The 20,645-nt window shown below is 46.7% G+C and overlaps 3 pseudogenes; all 3 read right to left on the bottom strand.

The window, feature by feature from the left end:
- Positions 1 to 4,233: 4,233 nt before the first annotated feature.
- Positions 4,234 to 4,356, bottom strand: LOC136662757 (5S ribosomal RNA; annotated as a pseudogene).
- A 29-nt stretch (positions 4,357 to 4,385) lies between these two features.
- On the bottom strand, positions 4,386 to 4,502 carry LOC136662569 (5S ribosomal RNA; annotated as a pseudogene).
- A 387-nt stretch (positions 4,503 to 4,889) lies between these two features.
- On the bottom strand, positions 4,890 to 5,006 carry LOC136662571 (5S ribosomal RNA; annotated as a pseudogene).
- Positions 5,007 to 20,645: the final 15,639 nt, after the last annotated feature.

Raw genomic sequence — 20,645 nt, 5'->3', positions numbered from 1 at the left:
GGCAACCGGGTATTAGGAGGAACCAAAGACTCAGAGAGAATTTATTGCAGTGAATTTGATATTCCAGTTTGCCTAAGGCGAGCAAACCTTAGTCAAACCTGTGAAACAGACATGCTTCCCATATAGGAATATTGACATGCTCTAAGGGTGCCAACTGCCTGCATAATGTGAACGGCATCTCAGCTATTCTCTAACTTGAATTTTAAACGAACAAGACATTCTATATTAGGATTGGAAGTATGCAATATTGGGGGAAGGTAAGGCAGTGGTAAAATTGAAGCTCAATTACACATATTGTTTATCATTAAATTGGTGATCACCCTTGACCACATATGTCAGCAAATCAAAATGAAAGAGTGGTGTTTCAGCGAATTTTGGAAGAGCTTGAGAGTCTGGAGGCAATGTTTCTAGGCTTCAGAGTTCATGTTATGACTTTACTTAATCATACTGCATAGGAACCTAACATGAGCTGCTCCAGGTCCCAGATCTGGCTGTGGGCTCGAGGTTCTTTGGAATCCAAGGAAGAATGTATGACATGCCACTCCCCTCCAGCACACCACCCCTCCCTCCCCAAAATACTCATGGAGCCTTGCGCAGCACTCAGCAGCACGAAAAATCTTCTGAGGCTTCTCCTGCTGTTTTAAACAGTACAATACATCCTGCTAAGTCTATGGATCATATGGATCCATATGTGATCCATATGATCACATGTGATCCATATATCATATGGATCTATGGATCATGCACACTGGATCTAGAAGGTTCTGAACACATCTAACTCTACTCAAGCCTTTGGCAACATGTCCTCAAGCTTTCAGCCAAGCCTTATGTCTGAAATACAGGTTGAGTAGATCCAGCAGAGTAAATGGATCCAGGACATTCAGAGGAAACCCCTGGAGCATGAGGAAGCTGGGAATGTGAAACATTGCACCACCGAGATGCTGAGAATGTATTGTTTCTGATGGATTTCCTTCAAAGTGAAAGCCTACTTGCCCCTTAGTCCCTGCTTGTTACTTGATTTTGCTAGCACCTGTCAAATAAGATTAGGATGAGGACAGTGACAGGGAATCAGGAAGGACAGATTTCTGGTGGCTGAATGCAGTGGAGAAAGCTCATCATAGTTCTGCTGAAGAGGTTATAAAGCATCTCTTGGCACCCAAGAGACCACTTCCTTGATCAGTTACCCAAAGACCTCAGCTGCCACTGTTATTACGGCTAGAATAGCCGTGTTGCAAGCATTTAACTAGGGGAGCTCAGAATCCTGTCTCGGCTCAAAAGGAACGGAAACAAATGTGAAAGTTGTGATACTTTGAGAGGGAATTGCCTGTGCATCAGACTTTTCCTTTGAACCTGGGCTGGCATGAGTTCAATGCTCGCAAGAGCTGAGCCTTTTCTGCACACAACCAAACCTTGGGGGGAGATTGCAAAATGATAGTTTTGAAAGGCCTGAGCTTGTGTGAACGTTCACTTGGCGTGTATGTAAAAACTTGAGACTCCACTTCAGGTCAAACACCGGGATGCTTGGCCATCCCCAAACCAGAGCACTGAAACAATGGCGTGCAAAGGTTTGCCATCAGCTCAAGGATGAGTATAGTTGACGGTAGTTCTGATATTGGGAGGAAGCTACTGTATCACGGGCCCTCCGTGCAGCTCCACCAAATCTGGCTGCCCACTCCTGTTTCACAGGGCCGCCATTTCAATCACAATAGGCGAGACCAGCAATAGACCAGCTCCACAAAGCATCTCCAAGTGTTCCAAAGAAAGATGGGAAAGAAAATGATAGATAGATAGATAGATAGATAGATAGATAGATAGATAGATAGATAGATAGATAGATAGATAGATAGATAGATAGATCCCCTTACTGTGCTCCCCAATCACCCCCCACACACAGACCCCTGCAGCTACACAATCCAATGAACTGTGGCTGTTGTAGATTTTCATGAGTTGTGCCATTCAAAGTGTGTGCATTTCAATTTCTTTTCCAATGGCACGAGAGACGATTTTCATGGCAGATACAAACACTGATGCCTGCTCAGTTCTCAGTCCTGGTTGTTTTTTTTTTATTCCCCTATATCAGAAGCTATTTGTCATGCTGCGGTGCAGTGTGGAACATACATTTATATGGCTCTGGGAGATGTAACTCATTTTCTGTTTAATCCACTGTCTGTCAAAGAGTGAGATTTAAGACAAAGCACTATGGGTTTTTTGACATGGCTCAGGTTTTATTTAGGTACACACTCGCCGATTCACAGGGGGATTCTAGCTTCCTTGGAAAAGATGTCATTTGGGTGAGAAGCAAAAGAATTGACTTGCGGTGGACCTGATTTTCCCACTCTAGAATCATTTACTTGAATGTGAAGTGGAGCCAGCTCTTCTGAGGTTGAGAACCACTTAGGTATAGCAGAAGAATTGGGGGGAAAAGAATTGACGAAGCATGGGGGCCGATTATTCAATTTTAGCAAAATGCAAATCTCTGTGAAGTTACCTTATACCAGGGGTGTCCAAACATTTTGGCAGGAGGGCCACATCATCTCTCTGATACTGTGACGGGGCCAGGAAAAAAAAAAAAGAATTAATTTACCTTTCAAATTTGAATAAATTTACATAAATGAATTTATTAGAGATGGAACTTATATGAATGAATGAAGGTCTTGCAGTAGCTCAAGGCCTATAAAAGGCCTGGCACAAAGCAAGGGCAGCCTTTCCTTCTCTGCCACTACTGCATCACAGATGCAAAATAGCCAGTCGTGGAGGGAGCCCTCATCCCACAGCTCAGATGAGAGGTCGAACAGTTGTCCTCAAGCTGAGAGCAGTTGCATTGAGCTAACATGGGCTCCAGCAAGTCTGTAGAGGGCCAGAGGCTCATTGGAGACTGAGGGCTCCCATAGGGCCTGATAGGGGGCCCCAGAGGGTCGCAAGTGGCCCCCAGGCTGGGGTTTGGGCACCCCTGCCTTATACCATGGGCCCTCAGTACCTGTAGGGGATCTGTTCCAGGACCCACCCATCCCTGTGGGTATCAAATTCTATGGATAATGAAATCCATGGCTGGAGGACCTCAGTGGACCTTCCTAGAGGTCCTCCCAATTGCATCTGTCTAGCCACAGACTTGGAAACCGCAGGTACTAAAATCCATGTGTGTGGAGCACGCGGATGAGGAGGGCCCACTGTACTAGGTAAAACCATAGCTATGTCTAGCTCAGTAATACCTACATTGACTGGTAGAGGCTCTCCAGAGTTCCAGGCAGGGGTTTTTTTTTTAGCTCTACCTGAACACTCCGGATTGAACCAGGAACTGCTTTCATACAGAGTATTTCCTTTACCGCTGAACTATGGCCCCAGAGGCAACATCAGGAATTAGCTAGGTTGGCTGCTGGCTGAGGGCCCACACCCCTGAAGGGCCCCATCCAGCCTTGCTGACACTGAACCTTCTGGTAACAGTGACCGTGGTGGTGCATGTGGACCAAGAAGCTCACAGCACTCTTGTGACTGGTACCCCTATCTACAAATGGGAGTGCTCTCCGGAGATCTGTGAGTGATCTCAGGCCCTTCAGTGGATGTTCCCATTGGCTGGTGGGGAGCAGAAGCTGTTGTCTGCCACTGCTGGTAAGTTTGCCAGGGCAGCAGAAGGCTTTGCCCCAGGGCTCCAGCAACCCGTCACTTCTCCATTGTGTTACTGTATGACCCTTCTCTGCTATGATGGTGCGTGTTACAAACGCAACATGTGGAATCCTTGTCTGTGGGCGATGAAGCCCCCTTAGTCAGGATACGGTGCAACTTGGTCCCCTTCACAACAGTGCCCTCAATTGCTGTCCTTCATTTTTCCCCATAGATATGGATCCCATGCATTCATATGGAACATTCATATTCGTTTATATGGAACAGCCATTTTCAACCACTGTGCCATACCACCTTGGTGTGCGGTGAGTGGTCCACGGGTATGCCACAGGAATTTGGGGGAAGGTCATTTATTAGTAGGGCCAATGGGGGATGTGAGTCCCCCACTGGCAGCATGGTGAGCCTTGCCATTTGTCAAAAACCTGATGGTGTGGCTTGAAAATTTTTGTGCCTTGTCAATGTGCCATGAGATGAAAATGGTTGAAAATCACTGATTTGGAAGGAAGTAAATTGGTACACTTGGAGGCACAACTGGGGTGCAGGATAAACTGTAGGAGAAGTCTTAGAACTCTGCCTTCGGGTTGGCAACCTTCAGTCTCGAATGACTATAGTATAAGCCTACAGCACCCGGTATTCCCAGGCGGTCTCCCATCCAAGTACTAACCAGGCCTGACCCTGCTTAGCTTCCAAGATCAGACGAGATCGGGAGATAGTGTTCAGTATAGGGAGATGGTTGGCAACCTTCAGCCTGGAAAGACTATGGTATAAGCCTACAGCACCTGGTATTCCCAGGCGGTCTCCCATCCAAGTACTAACCAGGACTGACCCTGCTTAGCTTCCAAGATCAGATGAGATCAGGCATGTGCAGGGTAATAGTTGTTGCCAAGAGTGTCTGTTATTCAACGCTACTGGATATATCTCTTGGAAGCATCTTATTGAACAGGCGGAGCAGATAACTGGCAGACGAGATCGGGCATGTGCAGGGTAACAGTTGAGGAGCCTGCCTTCTCCCCCTTGACTATACCCCTGGGCCATTAGAAGCCTGGCACACTTAAATTCAATTTAAAACCAGAATAAGCAACAGGTTGGCAACCTTCAGTCTCGAAAGACTAAGGTATATGCCTACAGCACGCGGTATTCCCAGGTGGTCTCCCATCCAAGTACTAACCAGGCCTGACCCTGCTTAGCTTCCGAGATCAGACAAGATCGGGAGATAGTGTTCAGTATAGGGAGATGGTTGGCAACCTTCAGTTTCGAAAGACTATGGTACAAGCCTACAGCGCCCGGTATTCCCAGGAGGTCTCCCATCCAAGTACTAACCAGGCCTGACCCTGCTTAGCTTCCAAGATCAGACGAGATCAGGCATGTGCAGGGTAATAGTTGTTGCCTAGGAGTATCTGTTATTCAAGGCTACTGGAAATATCTCTTGGAAGCATCTTATTGAACAGGCGGAGCAGATAACTGGCATGGCCACTACAGCTCAAGCTTCTGGAGAAAGCACGACGTAATGTGCCTTCAACTCTTCCCACCCTGGGTGGTGCAGGCTGCTGCATCGGAGGTAATTTGCTTTGGGTTCATCTTCTCTGCTTTTCCAGGGAACTGTTCATTGGGAAAGCAGACTATTCCCAAGAGATGGAAGACACCCAGAAGATGGCTGCCAGGGAAGGTGGATGCCGGCCATTATAGGTGGGTTCAAAAGAGAGAGTGTCCGTAGCTTCATGAGGGGTAGTTCGTGGTAGTTCTATTTTTAAGCAGCTACTCCTGCTTTTAATGGAATTTCCAGGCAAAAGCATACACGAACCACTATCTCAACTCCAAAACTGAGGTCGTATGATTAAGCACTGACATTCGATTGAGACACTCTTTGCACATTCATCCAGAAAGTAGACACCGTCACCTCCAGGGCACCTCTCATGGTGCTACAGAACCTGCGCTACGTTCTGCCCACTTTATTAAGTGACAATTGCGCTTTTTCTCTTTGAAGCCGTACCCGCTGCGAGGCTTACAGTTAGCAAATGAAGGGATTGAAAGGATGGTCCAAGTGGCATGAAAGGACCTTGGAAATAAGATCTGCATCCGGTCTCTCCACCAGGAGGACAGGACGAGCTATTTTCAATGAGCAGACTGGGGGGAAAGAAAGAAAGTTAATTCAAAGCTGAACCAGTGATATTGGGCCTAAATGAAGTGGGAAGATTGGCCCGACATAGCGGAGTGTGATGGCAGTAATAGGCTGTTTCTCGCCATGGGTATATAAGTCACATATAGCCTTTTGAGCCTCTTTGACGGCAGCTGTCATTAAAATTCATTCTTCCCTCCACATTACTGCCATGATCTCGATTTCCCCCCCCCCTCTGCCTGATGGGAGTTAGTAACTTCAACTTCTGTAAGGCTTGGATGACATGAACGATGTCACACATCAGTGAAAGCTTAGTTCTTCTGAACTTCAGAGGAGTCTTGCAACCTTGAATCTTGGCAGTTCTACTCCCCCAACTTGCTTTGAATGAAGGCCTCAAAATGCCAAAAGGAAGTTCCATTTTCTTTTTTCCAGCTCTGGTCTGATGGCAAAAGCATCTTTCTTTTGTTTTCAGAGGTGGACAGTGAACGGGGTGGCTGGCTGCAGTCCAAACTGTGAATATAATGATTGCCAAGCTGTGAGAGAGGCAGCAGAGAAAAAAAATAAAATAAACCGCAAGTCCTCTGTAGCAGGGGTGCCCAAACCCTGGCCCGGGGGCCACTTGCGGCCCTCAGGGACATCCAATCTGGCCTACAGGGAGCCCCCAGTCTCCAATGAATCTCTGGCCCTCTGGAAACTTGCTGGAGCCCATGCTGGCCCATGCAACTACTCTTAGTGTGAGGATGACTGTTCAACCTCTCGCGTGAGCTGTGGGATGAGGGCTTCCTCCTTGCTATTTCACGTCTGCGATGTAGCAGCGACAACAATGGAAGGTCAGTCCTGCTTTGTGCCAGGCCTTTCATAGGCCTTGAGCTATTGCAAGACCTTCATTCATTCATATAAGTTCCATCTCTAATATAGTCATTTATGTAAATTTATTCAAATTTGAAATGTAAATTCTTTTTTTTTCCCCAGCCCCCAACACAGTGTCAGAGAGATGATGTGGCCCTCCTGCCAAAATGTTTGGGCACTCCTGCTCTGTAGTGATAAGGAAATTCTACTTGGTCATTCTCTCATCTGGGGCTGGAAAGATTGAAAAAACCCCAACTTTTGAAAAAACGCACCTTTACTCATCTCTCACTGTAGAACAAACAGAAAAGAGAAAATGATGTATTTCAAAAAGTGGAATGTATTGTTATGATATACATTCATTTTGTTCCAAAGTTCTAAGCCAGTGTTTCTCAAACTGTTGGTTGGGACCCACTAGATGGGTCGCGAGCCAATTACAGTTGGGTCCCCATTCATTTCAATATTTTATTTTTAATATATCAGGTTTGATGCTACCATGGGACGTGCCTACATTTGGGGAAATGTTACAGACCTGTACTTTGAACAGGCTACTCTGTGTGTGCTTTTAACAATGACAGCCAATGGGACTTACTCCTGGGTAGTCATGGGTAGGATTGCAGCCTAGGATTGTTAAAAATTTTTCCTACTTGATGATGTCACTTCCGGTTATGACATCACTTCTGGTGGGTCCTGACAGATTTTCACTCTATAAAGTGGGTCCTGGTGCTATATGTGTAAGAACCACTGGTTTACAGAGTGAATTGAGCTGGTGGTAGCCCACTCACTACTACGTATCAATGCAACTAACTGGAACATTGGAGTACTTCAAAAGTTAGTCTGCTTAGTAATTAAGCCCAGGCTAATCAAAAGCAATTTGAGTCTCTCTGAGTTCAGAGGAATCAAATATATGAATGTCAGATTCGGTTCTGTATTAAAATACATGCAATTGATGAAGAAATAAAGGAGGTGAGTAAATGATCTTTAATATCACTCCTTCCTCAGACCAAACACAGATTCAAGCATGAAACCTGTTCTCATTAAATAATGGGGAGTAAATAAAGTCCCAGGTAGCTGTATTGAACTTGAAGTGCAGCCCAGTATAACTCCAACTTGATTATCAAGAAAGTTCACATGGAAATAAGAACATAAGAACATTCCTTACATAAGAACATAAGAACAGCCCCACTGGATCAGGCCATAGGCCCATCTAGTCCAGCTTCCTGTATCTCACAGCAGCCCACCAAATGCCCCAGGGAGCACACCAGATAACAAGAGACCTCATTCTGGTGCCCTCCCTTGCATCTGGCATTCTGACATAACCCATTTCTAAAATCAGGAGGTTGCGCATACACATCATGGCTTGTACCCCGTAATGGATTTTTCCTCCAGAAACTTGTCCAATCCCCTTTTAAAGGCGTCCAGGCCAGATGCCATCACCACATCCTGTGGCAAGGAGTTCGCAGACCAACCACACGCTGAGTAAAGAAATATTTTCTTTTGTCTATTCTAACTCTCCCAACACTCGGTTTTAGTGGTTGTCCCCTGGTTCTGGTGTTATGTGAGAATGTAAAGAGCATCTCCCTATCCACTCTGTCCATCCCCTGCATAATTTTGTATGTCTCAGTCATGTCCCCCCTCAGGCGACTCTTTTCTAGGCTGAAGAGGCCCAAACGCCGTAGCCTTTCCTCATAAGGAAGGTGCCCCAGCCCCGTAATCATCTTAGTCGCTCTCTTTTGCACCTTTTCCATTTCCACTATGTCTTTTTTGAGATGCGGCAACCAGAACTGGACACAATACTACAGGTGTGGCCTTACCATAGATTTGTACAATGGCATTATAATATGATCTTGAATTGCAGACACACGCGCTTAGAAGGAGGCACAAAGGAAGTTCAAACGCACCATTTCAGCAGTTCAATCCAGGTCGTCTATACTGAATTAGGAAGGACAACTGAGGACATCATCTTTCTTGGAGGATCAGAAAGTGAAATTGCAGCAGGGTTGGTCCCTCCAGGTGGCCAACTGAGGCTATTGCCTCAGGCAGCAGTTTGATGGGAGCACACATCTACCCACCTGCATTGCTGCTCCTCACTCTGTCGCGATTTGAAAAGGAAGAGAACGGAGTGAAAGGCGAAGTCTGGAGAAGAAGGGAAAGGTGGGCAAGGGTATATCTGTAACCCTAAACTCACTTATCTGCACATTTTTTTTTTCCTTGCTTCATTGTCGTTCTTGAATCCAGGAAGCAACAGGTGGAAGAAGATTGGAAGGAGTGGATAGAGAGATGCTCTTTACACTCTCACATAACACCAGAACCAGGGGACATCCACTAAAATTGAGTGTTGGGCGGGTTAGGACAGACAAAAGAAAATATTTCTTTACTCAGCGTGTGGTTGGTCTGCGAACTCCTTGCCACAGGATGTGGTGATGGCATCTGGCCTGGACGCCTTTAAAAGGGGATTGGACGAGTTTCTGGAGGAAAAATCCATTACGGGGTACAAGCCATGATGTGTATGCGCAACCTCCTGATTTTAGAAATGGGCTATGTCAGAATGCCAGATGCAAGGGAGGGCACCAGAATGAGGTCTCTTGTTATCTGGTGTGCTCCCTGGGGCATTTGGTGGGCCGATGTGAGATACAGGAAGCTGGACTAGATGGGCCTCTGGCCTGATCCAGTGGGGCTGTTCTTATGTTCTTAACTGCAATTCCCAGGAAGCCTTGCAGGTCTCTTGTTATCTGGTGTGCTCCCTGGGGCATTTGGTGGGCTGCTGTGAGATACAGGAAGCTGGACTAGATGGGCCTATGGCCTGATCCAGTGGGGCTCTTCTTATGTTCTTAAGGAGATGGGAGGGAGGAATTCCGGGGTGGGGGCAGTCCTGGGGGCAGGTAGGCAGGCGGGGAGTGGGAGGTGGGGCTCGGACCTGGCAGTTATGCCGGATCCCAAACCCCATTCCCAAGCAACACAGAGCGGCTTCAAGCCTCTCCGCTCTCTTCAGACTTATGCTACCTCAGGAGGTGGTGCAAGTCTGAGGAGACCCTTTGGTGCTGCAGTGGCTTCCCTGGGGGTAAGGGGAAGAGTTTCCCCTGACCGCTGGCTGAGCCTTATCTTGTACTGGGTACAGCAAGGCCTCCTGGCCTGCCTGTTCCAGCACAAGATAGGATTGCACTGCACGTAAATTAAAAGTTTATGGTAAGTATAAATTAAAAAAATTATTAAAAATAAAAATAACCTTCCTAACCTTCTCAAGCAGTTGCTGATCTGTTTAATCTTATCTGATCTGTTGCTGATCTGATCTGATTCCCCAAACATCCCACAGGCTGCGATCCTATCCACACTTACTGGGAGTAAACCCCAGTGTCTATCATTCTTAAAAGCAGACACATAGTAGCTGGTTCAAAGTACAGTTCTGTAACATTTCCCCAACAGTGTCACATACCATGGTCGTATCAAGTCTAATATATTGAACATAAAATACACCTTGCGATGAATTGGGACCCACCTGAATTTGGCTCGTGACCCACCTAGTGGGTCCCAACCCACAGTTTGAGAAACACTGCAGAGGACTTATAGCGTTCTATCAGCAGAGACTGCCTTAATGCAGTGGTCTCTGGCAGTGCGCAAAACACACCGCTGGAGCACTGGGGGAGAGTCTGCGGTGATCTTATGCACAGTGGTGAACTGCTGCTGGCCCACCAACCCAGGTAAGCTGGCAGGGAGAGGGCAGAACAGGGTGGTGATGTGGGCAGAGAGGAGGGTGGATCAGTCCTGGGAAGGGGTTTGGCAGCAGTGGTGTCCACCAAATACAAGCCCCCTTCCTGGACCCAATTCCATTAACTTGGGTCCATACCTACCTGGCCAGTATACCTGTCCACACATCAGAGCCTTACCCAGAAGAGACCTCTGGGATTGCCCCCCCCCACCCCACTTGCAGGATGTAGCACAAGCCATTTTGGTGGAGCTGCATTTATTCATATTTATTTCATTTATTTATTTCAGCATTTATATAACACCTTTCTCTGTTGCTAGACATCAATCAAGGCGGTTTACGTGGGCAGGCTAGCCTAAACCACCATTTTTCAATGGGGTTCTTACAAATTTATTCTGTGAATCACAGAATCCTCGACCACCAGGTGTTGCCTTCACAGTGTGGTTCTTTCCTCTGGCTGTGTGCCATCAAAGTCAAGTAGGCAATCCTAAATCAAGCCTGGAAGGTCCTCAAGGTCATTCTCCATTCTTTGCCAGCTGGTCCACTCCCATGCTTCTGTCACCGTATGGCTAAAAAACTCAACAGTGACTCCGTTCTGCCGCAACGGGTACTGTCATAGCCTAGCATGCCATCTCCTATCCAGAAACACAACCACAAGTTCTCCTGCTTAGCTCTTCAGGCAGTACTGGCTGCTCAACCGTCAATCCACACCACCTGTCTATATTGATGGGGGGGGAGCGTAGGATCGCTGTTAATTTTACTGCATTCACACAACTTGTGTAGCCAGAATATTGCACTCACAGCAGTCAGAAGTCAGACTCTCCACCTCCTCGCTCCTTGCGCACTGAAGTTTGGCAGGACTATTGCCACGAGGTGGCGGAACGGAGAACTTCTGCCGTCTTGTTTGACATGCCCAGGTAGAGAACACCCTATTGCCTCTGCCGTCGTGTTAAAACCAGATTCGGGGTAACTAATTGCAGCCTGCAATTTGGTGCCTGTTCAAAGCGGAAGCCTTCATTTGTGAAATAAAAATTAATGTCCTCTGTCACCCGCTGAGGTGGGGAAAATCATTTGGATACGCGGGAATCTCCAACTCATTAAGAGCACCGTTGGCAAACTGTAAAAGGTAGAGGAGCATGGAGCCAGAAAGACATCTGTCTTGCGTCTAAATATATTTCTTATGTACCGGGAACAATATGCAACTTTCATACACATGCCCATTATCTCTGATCCATTATCTTCAGCTCTCATGAATATGCAGGCCGCTCTCTCTCTCTTTGCAGCTAGGAGAGAGGCTTTCCTCTTAAATTACTGATCACATGTCTAAGAGGACCTTTTGCTAAAAGATTGCAAAGTACGTCTCTTGCCCAGTATTCCCACTAAAGTCACCACGTATGGTACAGGAAGGTATTTCAAGGTGAAGCCGTTTGGTTGCCCAAGGTAACCTAGGTCAATGGTTACCGTGGCTCCCCAAGGGGCCACAGAAACCAGCTAGAGGGGCCACGGAAGACTTGTGAAAAACCCATTGCGCTATACCAGTGATTTTCAACCTTTTTCATCTCACGGCACACTGACAAGGTACTAAAATTGTCAAGGCGCACCATCAGCTTTTTGACAATTGACAAGGCACACCATGCTATTGGTGGGGGGGGGGGCTCACATCCCCATTGGCCCTACTAACAAATGACCCTCCCCAAAATTGTAATGGCGCACCTGCAGACCATTTGTGGCACACCAGTGTGCCGCTGCACAGTGGTTGAAAATGGCTGCCCTATACAATGTATAGGATTGTAGCTCTAATGGGGAGCCGTGGCCAATGGCCCAGTAGGTCAAGAGAGCTGCCAGATGAAAAGGTTTGGGGACCGCTCACCTAGGGACTCAGGAGGGTACTCGAGCCCCGGTCCCTATTTTCTATTTACTCATTCCCACTGGCATCATTTTGGAAGGCGATATGGCAAACTGCATCAAAGGAAATCTATTTTTCTGAATGCTATGGGACTTCAGGCCTGAATGTTCAGCTTCAATTTTTTTTTTAAAGCAAAACAAAGCTCATACACAAAGGGATCTTAGCTTGTTGATCCACCATGCCATGCTGTTGTCTAAGACTTCAAAGTGCGTTTAACTGTGGTTTACAAGCCAGCATATGAAGTCAAGATTCATATCCTGGTTTGTGAACCATAGTTAAACCACAGCCTCCACATTTGGATACCGTTAAAGTTTAACTGTGGTTTACAAGCCAGCATATGAAGCCAAGAATCATATCCTGGTTTGTGAACCACAGTTAAACCACAGCCTCCACCTTTAGATACCGTTAAGGATTTAACAAACCAGGATGCCTTGGTCACAGCTCTGCACTTGAACGAAATTGGCTCACAACCCACCTAGTGGGTCCTGACCCACACTTTGAGAAACATTGTTCTAAGGGGAATGAGTAAACCACAAGTATGATGGACTCACTAAGATTGCAGCCCCTTGCACACTTAAGTGGGAGTAAGTCCCATGGATACTTGCTTCTGCGTAGCCACTTTCAGGATCTGGTTAACAAATTCCCAGTCTTCTGTAGCATTTTTTTTTTACTGGTGCTTGCAAATTTACACAGGGCCTGTGCTATCAAAAGTGGATATTGATCCTTTCTCCCTTGGTCGAGGGGCTTCTTTTCCTGTCTCAATGCAGACAAATCCCTAGACATCTGCAAAACATTGGCACTGACGTGCATCCTCTACTTGTTGCCACAAATAACCACATTTAATCTGGCCTTAAATCACATTTTCCCAGACTTGACGGATCCTGCAGTGGCTCATCTGTCAGACCTCTCCCCTTCTGAATGTCTGTGTGCTTCTCGGGCCTATCGGGGGAGGTATCAATTTAATTGACTTCTCCTTCCAAGGAAACACTTCCCTCCCCCCCTTCATAACACAGATATCAAAATGATCATCGGCTACAAATCGTCTTTTCTGCCAGCATTTCTTTGTATGGAAAGGCATGGGGGAGGGGCGTCCCTCAGGAACATGCAAGCAATTCCTTGTGCATAAACATGCTCTTCTGTCTCCATTGTGGCACCATCTTTGGGCAGTGGCGTAGCTAAAGGGGGTGCAAAGCGCTAAGTTTTTCAGGGAGCCTCACCGCAGAATACAAGCTCCCTCTCCCCTTTGGAGCCATTCCAGGAGGAGGGGAGAGCAAAACAGAGGTGGAATGTGGAATGGCTCCAAAGGGGAGCCATTCCTGGTGGAATGCGGAGAATCAGTGGGATACCGCAATCCCGGGCTATAAACTCTACAGGAGGGACAGGCAGGGGCGTGTTGGAGGTGGGGTGGCCCTTTATGTTAAGGAAGGGATAGAATCCAGCAAAGTAGAGATTGAAGGTGGGTCCGACTCCACCGTAGAATCTCTGTGGGTTAAATTACCAGGCTTGTGCAGCAATGTAATACTGGGGGCGTGCTATCGTCCTCCAGACCAGAAATCTGATGGGGACCTTGAAATGAGGAAACAGATCAGGGAGGTGACAAGGAGGGACAGGGTTGTAATCATGGGGGACTTCAATTATCCTCATATTGACTGGATCAATTTGTGTTCTGGTCACGACAAGGAAACCGGATTTCTTGACGTGCTAAATGACTGTGGCTTAGATCAGCTAGTCACGGAGCCCACCAGAGGACAGGTGACTCTGGATTTAATTTTGTGCGGTACGCAGGACCTGGTTAGAGATGTAAACGTTACTGAGCCATTGGGGAACAGTGATCATGCTGCGATCCGTTTTGACATGCACGTTGGGGGAAGAATACCAGGCAAATCTCTAACAAAAACCCTTGACTTCCGACGGGCGGACTTCCCTCAAATGAGGAGGCTGGTTAGAAGGAGGTTGAAAGGGAGGGTAAAAAGAGTCCAGTCTCTCCAGAGTGCATGGAGGCTGCTTAAAACAACAGTAATAGAGGCCCAGCAGAGGTGTATACCGCAAAGAAAGAAGGGTTCCACTAAATCCAGGAGAGTGCCCGCATGGCTAACCAGCCAAGTTAGAGAGGCTGTGAAGGGCAAGGAAGCTTCCTTCCGTAAATGGAAGTCTTGCCCTAATGAAGAGAATAAAAAGGAACATAAACTGTGGCAAAAGAAATGTAAGAAGGTGATAGGGGAGGCCAAGCGAGACTATGAGGAACACATGGCCAGCAACATTAAGGGGAATAATAAAAGCTTCTTCAAATATGTTAGAAGCAGGAAACCCGCCAGAGAAGCGGTTGGCCCTCTGGATGGTGAGGGAGGGAAAGGGGAGATAAAAGGAGACTTAGAGATGGCAGAGAAATTAAATGAGTTCTTTGCATCTGTCTTCATGGCAGAAGACCTCGGGCAGATACTGCTGCCCGAACGGCCCCTCCTAACCGAGGAGTTAAGTCAGATAGAGGTTAAAAGAGAAGATGTTTCAGACCTCATTGATAAATTAAAGATCAATAAGTCACCGGGCCCTGATGGCATACACCCAAGGGTTATTAAGGAATTGAAGAATGAAGTTGCAGATCTCTTGACTAAGGTATGCAATTTGTCCCTCAAAACGGCCACGGTGCCAGAAGATTGGAGGATAGCAAATGTCACGCCTATTTTTAAAAAGGGAAAGAGGGGGGACTCAGGAAACTATAGGCCGGTCAGCCTAACATCCATACCGGGTAAGATGGTGGAATGCCTCATCAAAGATAGGATCTCAAAACACATAGACGAACAGGCCTTGCTGAGGGAGAGTCAGCATGGCTTCTGTAAGGGTAAGTCTTGCCTCACAAACCTTATAGAATTCTTTGAAAAGGTCAACAGGCATGTGGATGCAGGAGAACCCGTGGACATTATATATCTGGACTTTCAGAAGGCGTTTGACACGGTCCCTCACCAAAGGCTACTGAAAAAACTCCACAGTCAGGGAATTAGAGGACAGGTCCTCTCGTGGATTGAGAACTGGTTGGAGGCCAGGAAGCAGAGAGTGGGTGTCAATGGGCAATTTTCACAATGGAGAGAGGTGAAAAGCGGTGTGCCCCAAGGATCTGTCCTGGGACCAGTGCTTTTTAACCTATTCATAAATGACCTGGAGACAGGGTTGAGCAGTGAAGTGGCTAAGTTTGCAGACGACACCAAACTTTTCAGAGTGGTAAAGACCAGAAGTGATTGTGAGGAGCTCCAGAAGGATCTATCCAGGCTGGCAGAATGGGCAGCAAAATGGCAGATGCGCTTCAATGTCAGTAAGTGTAAAGTCATGCACATTGGGGCAAAAAATCAAAACTTTAGATATAGGCTGATGGGTTCTGAGCTGTCTGTGACAGATCAGGAGAGAGATCTTGGGGTGGTGGTGGACAGGTCGATGAAAGTGTCGACCCAATGTGCGGCGGCAGTGAAGAAGGCCAATTCTATGCTTGGGATCATTAGGAAGGGTATTGAGAACAAAACGGTTAGTATTATAATGCCGTTGTACAAATCGATGGTAAGGCCACACCTGGAGTATTGTATCCAGTTCTGGTCACCGCATCTCAAAAAAGACATAGTGGAAATGGAAAAGGTGCAAAAGAGAGCGACTAAGATGATTACGGGGCTGGGGCACCTTCCTTATGAGGAAAGGCTACGGCGTTTGGGCCTCTTCAGCCTAGAAAAGAGACGCTTGAGGGGGGACATGATTGAGACATACAAAATTATGCAGGGGATGGACAGAGTGGATAGGGAGATGCTCTTTACACTCTCACATAATACCAGAACCAGGGGACATCCACTAAAATTGAGTGTTGGGCGGGTTAGGACAGACAAAAGAAAATATTTCTTTACTCAGCGTGTGGTCGGTCTGTGGAACTCCTTGCCACAGGATGTGGTGCTGGCATCTAGCCTAGACGCCTTTAAAAGGGGATTGGACGAGTTTCTGGAGGAAAAATCCATTATGGGGTACAAGCGATGATGTGTATGCGCAACCTCCTGATTTTAGGAATGGGTTAAGTCAGAATGCCAGATGTAGGGGAGAGCACCAGGATGAGGTCTCTTGTTATCTGGTGTGCTCCCTGGGGCATTTGGTGGGCCGCTGTGAGATACAGGAAGCTGGACTAGATGGGCCTATGGCCTGATCCAGTGGGGCTGTTCTTATGTTCTTATGTTCTTATGGGAGGGTCAGTTTATTTTATTTCTATTTATACAGGTATTTATATACCGCCTTTCATTGGTCGTCAGATTTCTCCTCAGACTTTAATCCAAGGCGGTTTACGTAGGTAGGCTGTTCTAAATCCCCATAGGGATTTTTACAATTGAATAGTTCTAGCCTTTCATATAATAATAATAATAATAATAATAATAATAATAATAATAATAATAATAATAATAATAATAATACAGGTATTTTTATACCGCCTTTCTTGGTCTTTATTCAAGACTTTATTCAAGGCGGTTTACATAGGCAGGCTAATTTAAATCCCCGGAGGGATTTTTACAATTGAAAGAAGGCTCTATCTTTCAAGAGCCACAACAAATTCAGATGTTTCGTTCTGATCTGGCTTCACATTCTGGCCTCCATCCTCCCACGCTCAGAGCAGATGGAATTGCTCGGCTTCAGCTTGTCAGCTGCTCCAAGGTCGCACGGTGCCTGTGGCCTCGAACCGGCGACCTTGTGGATGTTATCTTCAGGCAGACGGAGGTTCTACCCTCTAGACCAGACCTCCTGCCCGCTGGATAGAACTCTTGCCCGCTGGATAGAACCTCCTGCCCGCTGGATAGAACTCCTCATTCCAGCTGGATTCCTTCCTGGTCTGGCCTCTCTCTGGCCCTTCGCCACCCATGCTCCACTTGACGGCAACTCCTCTCTGCCACCAAGGGTCAGCTCATCAGTATATCAGCGTGTCGTCAGTTCTCGGGTACTTCCGGTTGTTTCGAACTGGCAGCCTTAGATCTTCAGGCATACAAGGCAGCAGCTCTACCAACTGAGCCAGGCCTCCTGCATGCTGCAGTTTGCATGCTGCAGCCAGGCTACCTGCAAAACTTAGTGCTTTGCACCCCCTCCAGCTATGCCACTGCATGAAGCTCAAACACCCCATGCAACAGCAGACATCTCCAAAATTCCACACATGAAAATAGGGACACACAAGATGAGGCTGTGAAAGACCAGCAAGGAGATTTCAGCAGTCAAGGAGAGAGTTGCTCTCTCTCTCTCTCTCTCTCTCTCTCTCTCTCTCTCTCTCTCTCTCTCTCTCTCTCTGTGTGTGTGTGTGTGTGTGTGTGTGTGTGTTTTAATTAGAAGAGCATGTTTTGTTAAAGATAGAACAGAAAAACAAAATGGTCCAACTGTGTCTCATCAGCTGATCAAAATGAGCCTCACATATCTGTGCCATGGCAGGCCATGCGCTCATGTGTCAATCGTATGTGCGAATTCACATTGATTTATGCTGGGGACAGGCTGGATATACGCTAGAGAAATTCCCCACTAAGACATTTGAACTCCTGGAGACCCCAGAGAGGGAACTGAGCGCTTGAAGAGTGACAAGAGTTGCAATTCACACTCGCGTTTGATCGATCAGCTGTTGGGTGGGTCGCCTTTTATCCCACGCGCACTGTCCCAAGGCTGCTATCCACAGAGCATAATTCCATAAAACCATTTAAAAAACATTCAACCTTTTTTAATCAAGCAATCAGAAAGAAAAGAAAAACAACCTGGGACAGCAGGTGCAGGACATTCCCAGGTTGCTTTTGCTCCTCGACCTTTGCCCAAGGCATGGGGCTGGGGAGGTCCACCGCTGGCACTGGTGCAGTCAAGGATGGTGGATTGTGATCTTCATGGGACAGGCAGGTAGAGCAGCCGATCTTGTTCCATGAGCTGCAGATCGGAGATCTCAAAAGACACAGGTATGCAAGGCTTGAATTTTGCAGCTGGCTTCCCAGAAGCACCCGTCTGAGACAGCTAACACATGCTGTTTGCTTTCGGGGAGGGGAATTAAGGCTACTTTCAAAAATCAGTCCCAGATGTTGACTTCATCAGATGTTATTTTGGGTGACAATGGGATGAATTTCCATCCCTGGTGACTGCCATTAATTATGAAATGAGAACTTGAGTGGCTCTTTTGTTTAATTATAAAGCAATTGACGTTCTTTAATAGGTTGACAGAGGTCTCAGAAGTGAGGTCTGAGATTCCAGCGGGATCCTGGTGTACTCGCTGGAAAGGCAAGTCTCAAAGCAGTGTCAGCATTGGTTTGTTTCAGCTGCTTAGCAATCGTGGAATATTTTAGAGTGTTCTTTTGACTCATTGCTTTCTATTGCTGTTGAGAGTAACAGGAGAAAAGTTAGAAGGTGGACTACCTCAGTATACTTGGCCCCCATTGCAGAAAATTAAAATTCCTACAGTGCATTTTGTGTTCAACTCATATAAACTGTGAAGACATGAACAATTTATCTTGTAGGCCTTTTTACAAGTGCTGCCGTCTAGGGAGGTACATGGGGTGGCGGCAAGAAATAGGGCCTTCTCAGTAGTGGCACCAACGCTATAGAACTCCCTTCCCCTTGACTTAAGAATAGCTCCCTCTCTTGAGACCTTTCGGCGAGGCCTGAAGACCCTTCTGTTTAAACAAGTCTTCTGAGTTCTCGGCCTTTTTAACATCTTTTTTAACATCTTTTAATATTTTTTACAGGCCTGATTCTTTTATGATTTGCTGCTGCTCTATGCTCTTTTTACCTAATTTTTATCTGACTGCTGTTTTTATGACATGTGTTAATATGTTTTTATTTGTTTTAAATTATGTTTTTTAATCTGTTGTAAGCCGTCTTGAGTCCCTTCAGGGAGAAAGGCAGGGTAAAAATAAAGTTATTATTATTATTATTATTATTATTATTATTATTATTATTATTATTATTAGACCAAGAAGAACCAAGTTGCTTCCTCCAGCAATCATCTGAATGGTTAATAACAATATTTTTTGGGGGGAGGAATGAAACTGATGGACTTTGAAAAGAGCTTCATAAAAAATAGTCACCCGTTCCACCTACTTTCAACATTTTTTTTTTTAATATTCATCCCATCTGGCCCAACTAACTGCAGTTCTTCATGTCAGCCACAAGGTGGTGTATTGACTTCATTTTACCTCTCTAGTATCAACCACATGGTTGTACGGGACAGCCCCCCACACACACTTTCGAAGGATAATGGGGAATTTTCATCAATTGCAATTCATTTCCTTCTCTCTCCCCCCCCCCCCCATAGCCAAATGCAAATCTCCAGTCAGGGTGAGCGTACCAACGATGCAAGTTGGGGGAGGCAGGGGGTTGGGGGAGACACGGAAGGGGTTGAATGGGGTGGGTGGAATGGGGGAGTGTGGATCGGGCCCAAAAGGGGGGGCACGGGTTTGGCAGTTTTAGTGCACGCCGAATCTCAACCCCCCTTCCCAGGCCTGATCTGACTTCCTGGGCCAACGTGGACTTGTGCCAGCGATCGAGCTGATGCAGGACCACGTTGGCCCATGGCCATTGCTGTGATTTGCCCCGGGGGCATGGGAAAATCCCCTATGGGATACATCAGAAGCCATGCATCATCCCACAGAGATTTTTAGTTATGACTGGGCTGATAATTAAGGAATGCCATGTAGTCAGGGGGGGAGGGGGGAACACAGCATATTTCTGCCCCAGGGCTCCCAAAAGCTGGAGCTGCTCCTCAGTGATACAGGCACTGCCCCTGCCACTCTTCCACTCCCAATTCATTGAAACAGTTTCAGTGAAACAGGCCATTCCATTGAATTAGGGAAGTGAAATTCCAGAAGTCTTTGACCCTCTTAAGAACATAAGAACAGCCCCACTGGATCAGGTCATAGGCCCATCTAGTCCACCTACCTGTATTTCACAGCGGCCCACCAAATGCCCCAGGGAGCATACCAGATAACAAGAGACCTGCACCCTGGTGCCCTCCCTTGCGCCTGGCATTCCGACGTAGCCCATTTCTAAAATCAGGAGGCTGCACATACGCATCATGGCTTGTGACCCGTAATGCATTTTTCCTCCAGAAACATGTCCAATCCCCTTTTAAAGGCATCCAGGCCAGATGCCGTCACCATATCCTGCAAAGAAATATTTTCTTTTGTCTGCCCCAACTCTCCCAACACTCAATGTCCCCTGGTTCTGGTGTTATGTGAGAGTGTAAAGAGCATCTTCCTATCCACTTTTTCCTTCCCGTGCATAATTTTGTATGTCTCAATCATGTCCCCCCTCAGGCATCTCTTTTCTAGGCTGAAGAGGCCCAAAGGCCCAAAGACCGTAGCCTTTCCTCATAAGGAAGGTGCCCCAGCCCAGTAATCATCTTAGTCGCTCTCTTTTGCACCTTTTCCATTTCCACTATGTCTTTTGAGATGCGGCGACCAGAACTGGACACAATACTCCAGGTG

Source organism: Tiliqua scincoides, chromosome 11, assembly GCF_035046505.1.
Source record: "Tiliqua scincoides isolate rTilSci1 chromosome 11, rTilSci1.hap2, whole genome shotgun sequence".
Lineage (NCBI taxonomy): Eukaryota > Metazoa > Chordata > Lepidosauria > Squamata > Scincidae > Tiliqua > Tiliqua scincoides.
Note: the sequence above shows the minus strand (reverse complement) of the source record. Positions and strands in the feature narration are given on the sequence as shown.